Raw genomic sequence first — 6,000 nt, forward strand, 5'->3', positions numbered from 1 at the left:
TTCTGCTTATGGTTTATAAAGCTTTAAATAATCTCGCCCCGTCTTATATATCGGAATGTCTGACACCTTATATTCCAAATCGTAACCTCAGATCCTCAACTGAGTGTTTCCTTAGAATTCCAAGAGCAAAACTTAAAAGAAGTGGTGAGGCGGCCTTCTGCTGTTATGCACCTAAAATCTGGAATATCCTGCCAGTAGGAATTCGCCAGGCTAATACAGTGGAGCACTTTAAAAAACTACTGAAAACACATTATTTTAACATGGCCTTCTCATAACCTCACTGTAATTTAATCCTGATACTCTGTATATCCAATTCATTATAATAACTTCATTCAAAATCTGTACTAACCCCTACTCTCTCTTCTGTTTCCTTTTCCATCTACCCAAAGCACCATGATGATCCAACAATGATGGATGGATTAAAAGCCGAAGTCTGTATGACCATCAGCATCAAGTGACTCTGTGAAAACCCGAACTACAAAGAGGACTTTTTCATTTATGTTAGGTAGAATGCCCAGAGGGGGACTGGGCGGTCTCGTGGGCCTGGAACCCCTACAGATTTTATTTTTTTCTCCAGCCTTCTGGAGTTTTTTTTTTTTGTTTTTCTGTCCACCCTGGCCATCGGACCTTACTCCTTTCTATGTTAACTAATTTTGTCTTATTTTGATTTCTTATTTGTCTTTTATTTTTCTTCTCCTTCATTATGTAAAGCACTTTGAGCTACTTTTTGTATGAAAATGTGCTATATAAATAAATGTTGTTGTTGTTGTAAACTGCGTTTTGTGTTTCTGCTGTCGATTTCTTGTTTTTGGCATTAAAGAGGACTGTGCGCAGATTGTTTGTGGGTTGTGTGCTATTCTGACGCCCCACTTGGTCAGGATGCGCGCTGTACCTTCTGACACCTTGTGGTGATAAGGGAGTGTGTGCCAGGTGGGGTGGGGGTTCTGATTTAAGTCGATTGTTTGCAGAAACACGAAACCCAGTTTATAGTATCCGATGCAATTCTTGCTCAGCGGTATACATAGGACAAACTTCAAAAAGAATCTCAACACGTGTGCAGGAACATCGCAACGCCGTCAGAAGAAAGGACGCACTATCATTGATCTATGCACATACTAAATCAACAGGACATACATTCAACTGGGACAATGTAAAAGTAAAATTTAAGGCCAGTAAGTAAAATTTAAGTGCCAGAGAGTTGGCCGAGTCTTGGCTATCAAATGAAAACGCCATCAACAGACACTTGGACATAAATCCAGCATATGCTAACTTAAGAAGAACATGTACAAAATAAGATAAACTATACAAACCCCCCCCCCTTAATCATACTGACTTGGTCACCTCCCCCACCCCCACCCCCCACTTAATGTGTTGCTATATATTGCCTTTGATTCTTGTAAGTCTAAGCATTATCCTCTGATGAAGACCCCTGGTAGGGGTTGAAAGCTCAGGAATAAAAACTACTTTATGATAGAAGATTCATTTTTTCTCCCTTTGTGGATCTCCAGCTGCAAATATGTAAACCGTATCACAGACCTTCTCTTCCATATATATATATATATATATATATATATATATATATATATATATATACTATATATATATATATATATTAATAATAAAAGGCAAAAGCCCTCACTGACTGACTGACTCACTCACTCACTGACTGACTGACTCACTCATCACGAATTCTTCAACTTCCCGTGTAGGGTGGAAGGCTGAAATTTGCAGGCTCATTCCTTACAGCTTACTTACAAAAGTTAGGCAGTTTTCATTTCAAAATTATAACGCGTAATGGTCATAACTGGAACCCTCTTTTTTGTCCATATACTGTAATGGTAAGGCAGCAAGATGGCCGTAGGAGACTGAGTTGCGTGTCGCGTCATCACGCCTCCCACGTAATCACGTGAACTGACTGTGAACTCAGTACGTAGAAAAGAAGGAGGAGCCCCAAAGAGCGCAGAAGAAAACATTCATTACACAATTGACAAGGCAGCGAAACAATAAGAAGCGAGTGAGTGACGCATACAAGCATCTTCATAAGACACGAGGTATAAAAAAGCAGGGTGTAAACCGTAAGTCTAAATTAACTTTATACAAACGCTCCCGCTGCCGTTTGCAATACCATATTCGCGAGATACAAGTTTAATGAGAAGACACGAGGTATAAAAAAGCACGGTGTAAACCGTAACCTTAACTTTATAGAAACGCCCCCGCTGCCGTTTGCAATGCCATATTCGCGAGATACAAGTTTAATGAGAAGACACGAGGTATAAACGACAGTTTGCATCACTTTGTAACAGAGTTAAAATGCTGTAGCGAGAAACTTTTTAACTGCCGGGTCTTAGCTAACATTAAATAAACCCGTGGACAGCGCAACATCACACAAGAGAGTGGCTCACGTGAAGTGACTGAACGCAGCAGGAGTGATCACTTCCATAAATCAAACCTGTTCAAAAAACACATTACACAATTGATAAGGTAGGAAAAGAATATGAAACAAGGCACGGTATAAACCATAACTTTAACTTTATAGAAACGCTGCCGTTTGCAATACCATATTCGCCCTGCGAAGCGCGGTGATTTTGCTATATATATTAAACTATTTCAACCATTGTATGATCTGCTTCTCACAACTGAAAGAGGGCACCGTGGCAGAAGTTAGCCGACTTGCTCACCAACCACAAGCGTTACCTGGTAGGTAACCACCCATACAATCATTGTGAATCAGACTACGAATGCCTGCAATGTAATTACCCCCGATCTACATGCTGTCAAATGAACAAACCTCACGCCGTGGCACAACGTTAGGGGCTTCGCCTCTACGTCCGAGGATCGATTCCCGTAAGGGAGTGCAGTGACTGTGTACTCCTGATGAGCCACAATTACGGCGAAACACGTGTCGCATACTATGCATCTTCAAAGCACGGTGTAAACAGTAAGTTTAAATTGAGTTTATAGAAACGCTCCCCGCTGCCGTTTGCAATACCATATTAGATGACTTTGTAACAGAGTTAAAATTGCTGCAGCGATAAATTTTTAACTGCCGGGTCATGTCGCGTGTTCTTGAGTAGGTACACCAAAAAATGTATACATTTATGCATTAATGATAAAACAAAAAATGTACTATACCCGAAAGCACTACAGTAGTACTCAATGTATCTTTACTTCTTAAATGTTAATGTTTTACTGTTTAATAATTTATACGCTTCTTATATGTTATTCAGATTCTTTATCAAAATACCAGTAACAGCGCACTGCACGATAACGTGGAGTGAATACACTTGACATGACCATTCATAGTATTTATCCTCTTTCTCTGTACGTTTACCATTCGTTTGCTCAGACGTTGATGCGCTTGCTGCTTAATGAGCAGCTCTTGACCCTAGCGTCCCGCTGCTTCTCTTCTTTCGTCGGCATCTTTTCCCGTTAAAACTGATTTTTTTTAAAACTTAGTATGTTTTCTTTAATTTTTCAGTTAAGCTGGCACTTAAGTCTTCAATCTGCCTCAAGAATGATTAGCGAAGGTGGTAGACAATGAAAACGTCAGCCGTACGCATCCGCCACTCACGCACTGGTGCGCGCAGCTCTGAGTTGATTCTACAATAAAATAAAATAAACATAAAAAGAGTAATAACTTGCAGCACCGCTATTCAATTACACTTGCCTAACGCCTCAAATAAGGGGAAATACTGTGGGATCTGGGCATCCATCAAAGCAGCAATCACAAGCCCGATTAGAAAGCGGGAAGCTGTGATTTGTCGTCTCCCTCACATGTAACAATCACAGCCCGTGTTGCAACGCACTATGTATGTATATGTATATATGTGTAAGTGTGTGTATATGTATGTGTGTATATATATATATATATATATTATGTGTTCATATGTGTGGGAAAGCGAATAGTAGACGTGACGTAGTATCTGTGTACCAAATTTCAAGTCAATAGGTGAAACGGTTTGCGAGCTACAGCTGATTTAAAATCCTGGACAGACAAACGAATAGCCACGGTAGTGTTTTATAGAAGAACATTTTAATGTTTAATAATTTATATTTATATGCAATGTGCTTCTTATATATTACTTCATATTCTCAAATGATAATGATGTTAATGTTGTTTATATTGATTTCTATGTTATTGTAAGTGCTCTTTATTTGTGGAAAAATAAATTTGGCAATTAAACTTATTTTATACATACATTTTATTTTTTTCTCTTGCACTCAGTGAGCGAATCCACTGGGTAATCAGCTATATATATATATATATATATATATATATATATATATATATATATATATATATATATATATATATATATATATATGTATGTGTATATATATATATATGTGTGTATATATATATATATATATATATATATATATATATATATATATATATATATATATATATAGATAGATAGATAGATAGATAGATATATGTGTATGTATGTAGATATACAAATATGTATATATATGTATATATGTTTATATATATGTAGATATACAAATATGTATATGTATATATATGTATATATGTGTATATATATGTAGATATACAAATATGTATATGTATATATATGTATATGTGTCTGCATGTGTGTGTATATATATATATATATATATATATATATATGTATGTGTATATATATGTTGATATATGTATATATATGTGGATGTGTATATGTATATATTTATGTATATACAGTATGTTTATGTATATATATGTTTACATAACCTCTTTAACACACTACTTCTCCGCTGCGAAGCGCGGGTATTTTGCTAGTATATATATATATATATATATATATATATATATATATATATATATATATATATATACATATTATGAGGGGTCATTCAGGAAAAAAAGATTGGTTCATAAATATATACATTGGTTCAGATATATATATCGGTTCGGATACATTGGTTTGAATATATACATTGGTTTTAATACATCCGTTCAAATATATTCATTGGTTGGGATACATTGGTTGAGATATATACATCGGTTTGAATACATCCGTTCAGATATATACATTGGTTTAGATACATTGTTTGAGATATATATAAATTGGTTTGCATAGATCCGTTCTGATATATATACATTGGTTGAGATACATCCGTTCAGATATATACATCGGTTTGAATACATCCGTTCAAATATATACATTGGTTGAGATATATATATATTGGTTGATAAACATTGGTTTAGATATATATATTGGTTTAAATAGATTGGTTTCAATATATACATCGGTTCAGATACATCCGTTCAGATATATATATTGGTTCAAGTAGATCCGTTCAGATATATACATCGGTTGGGATTTACATGCAGGCACAATGCGGCCACCCAAGTTTAGCATCTCTCTTTCGCTTCATCATTGCTTCAACACTGTTGTCATTATTGTGCATATTTTATACAAGTAGCATATGCCTGTCTGTCACGTTTTGTTTAGTACGCCATCTTGGTTGGGGGTCCTCAATTTCAAAGCACTTTTTTTCCTTTCATTATTTAAAACACTCGCACAGATACCCGCCTCCTTGCCCCGCTCCAGCTCAATGCACCCGCTTCACTCACTCTCTCTTGTCCCTCCCATGACAGATTCTTCTCAAAAGCCGAGTTACCGGAAAGCATTGATCACACCCGCAGTACGTCCCATTTTCTCACCTCATGAGACGCTGGTTTATCATTGACCGAAAGCCGTCCGGTGATATCTGTTATTCCGTATTGCAAGCATTTCATTAAAGGGCGATGTGCTTCAGCAAGGAACTTACTCCCATTTGCTGAAAGAATGTTATGGAGGAAAACACTGGAATAGCGCTGTTTCTTCTGAATGTTTCTCAGTGATCAGGGATCAGAATGATCTGAATATCCCTGCTTCGCAAATAACGGGTGTTTAACTGTTTTTATAGTAAAACTGACAAAACCACACACATGAACACGCACACAGACACACACGCACACGCATACAGACACACACGCACGTACACGCACGC

The sequence above is a fragment of the Erpetoichthys calabaricus genome, chromosome 16 (assembly GCF_900747795.2).
Source record: "Erpetoichthys calabaricus chromosome 16, fErpCal1.3, whole genome shotgun sequence".
NCBI lineage: Eukaryota > Metazoa > Chordata > Cladistia > Polypteriformes > Polypteridae > Erpetoichthys > Erpetoichthys calabaricus.